This window comes from Grammomys surdaster, unplaced genomic scaffold (genome assembly GCF_004785775.1).
Source record: "Grammomys surdaster isolate TR1022 unplaced genomic scaffold, NIH_TR_1.0 371, whole genome shotgun sequence".
Lineage (NCBI taxonomy): Eukaryota > Metazoa > Chordata > Mammalia > Rodentia > Muridae > Grammomys > Grammomys surdaster.
The window spans coordinates 5,044,290-5,046,309 of NW_021604790.1; the positions used below are offsets into that span (position 1 = coordinate 5,044,290).

The 2,020-nt window shown below is 37.1% G+C and overlaps 1 non-coding gene across 1 annotated transcript; it reads left to right on the top strand.

Annotated features, from left to right (window-relative positions):
* Positions 1–713: 713 nt before the first annotated feature.
* Positions 714–817, top strand: LOC114632209. The gene has a single exon (XR_003713051.1). It is a non-coding gene; the product is annotated as a U6 spliceosomal RNA (small nuclear RNA).
* Positions 818–2,020: the final 1,203 nt, after the last annotated feature.

Genomic DNA, 2,020 nt, shown 5'->3' on the forward strand with positions numbered 1-2,020 from the left:
TGATTGGTTAACTAGTGGATGGCTAGTTGGCTGGTTGGTTAGATGGTTGGTCAGATGGTTGGTTGGTTGGTTGGTGGATGGTTGGGTGGATGGTTAGGGAATTCTTTAGTTTGGTATGGTTTGCTTTTTTGAAACAAGATCTCATGAATACTATGCTACTGAAAACCACTATGTAGCTAAAGATGACCTTGAAATCCCAGTCCTCCTTCCTCTCTCTCCCAAGTGTTGGGATTAGAGTCATCTGTCACCATGGGAAAAGTTTAGATTCTTTTATATGGCATATTTCCATTTCTGTGGATGCACTGAGTACAAATAACCCATATCATGTATTCATACAGATAGTATGGCCTGAAATTTTCCCCAGAAATTTTTAATACAGATTATATTTCAAAACCCATAGAACTAGTCATATCCTTTACCCCAAACTACCCCCATCTAGGAATGAATTCTACAGGATTAACTATACTGAGTAAAACTTTAAAATATTCAAGATTTTTATTCTCATAGTAAATACTAAGAAAACTATAGTAGGTTAGAAATACCTAAGTGTATATATTAGAATCATTATACAAACTATTAGTATGTAGCAGGAGAATCACAAACTTGAGATTGGCCTCAGCTACATATCATGACTTTTATCTATTAAAAAAATGCAATGTTAGTCAACTGTGATGGCATGAATTAAAACACTAGCTATAAATGTTACACAGAGTGTTCACTTGACTGTACATATACTAAAACTGGAAGACTAAACAGAAGGTTAGCGTGGCCCCTGAGCAATGATGACACATAAATCCATGAAGTAATCCATATTTTTCAAGATATATAAAGAACTGCAAAAAGAAACACATAAGCCAGGTGTGGTGGTACACATCTTTAATTCCAGCAGAGGCAGAAGGATCTCTCAGTTCAAAGACAGAGCCAGCCTAGTCTACAGGAAAAAGTTCCAGGATAGCACAAGCTATACAGAGAAATGCTGCCTCAAAAACAATAAATAAATCAATAAAATAAACACCTAAAACATAACTTATGTTGGTAATAAACAATCTTGAACTGAATAAACCGTTCTCAAAAAGGAAATGCAAATAGCTAATAGATACTTTAAAAGATGCTCCTTAGTTAGGATAGGGCAAACCAAGCTGCTTTGAGACTCTATTGCCATCAATAATAATAATAATAATAATAATAATAATAATGCTGGAGGATATAGGGAAAGAGGAACACTTACACACTGCTGGTGGCCAGTGTGGCAGTCAATATATATTCCCTCAACAACTAAAACTAGAATTACCATACGACACAGTTATCTCTTGAAAAAATACCAGAAGAACTCTATCAACTACCACAGAATACTTGCATAACCATGTGCTACTCACAATAGCCAGGAAATGGAAGCAGCCTAGATGTCCATCAACAAGGAAGTGGATTACACAGGACAATAGAGTTTTAATCAGCCATAAAGAAAAGTAAAAAATCACTAGGCAGAGATGGTGCAGGCCTTTAATCCCAGCACTCGGGAAGCAGAGGCAGGCAGATCTCTGAGTTCGAGGCCAGGCTGGTCTACAGAGTGAGTTCTAGGACAGCCAGAGCTACACAGAGAAATCCTGTCTCAGAAAAACAAAGTGAAGCCATAACATTTTCAGGGAAAAAAAATTGGAAACTGCAAATCATTATGCTAAATGACTTAAGCCAGACTCAGAAAGACGATAGATTGTCTCTCATTTGTGAAACCTGAATTTAATACTCTGTGCATATGTGTGTCTGTGTGTCTGTGTGTCTGGGTGTCTCTGTCTGTGTAATTTGCAGCTCACAAAACTAGAAAGGGGATTATCAGAGTGGAGGAAGAGATCTTAAGGGAGTGGAACAGAGAGGATAATAGAATACATGTGATAAGAAAACAGAGGATACTAACTGTGGGAAAAGGAGACCAGCTGGAGCTAGTGAGGAAAGAGAGACCAAAGTAAACAACATGAGCATGAAGATCCCTTATCTTGTACACCTAAAAGAATTAATTTTAAAA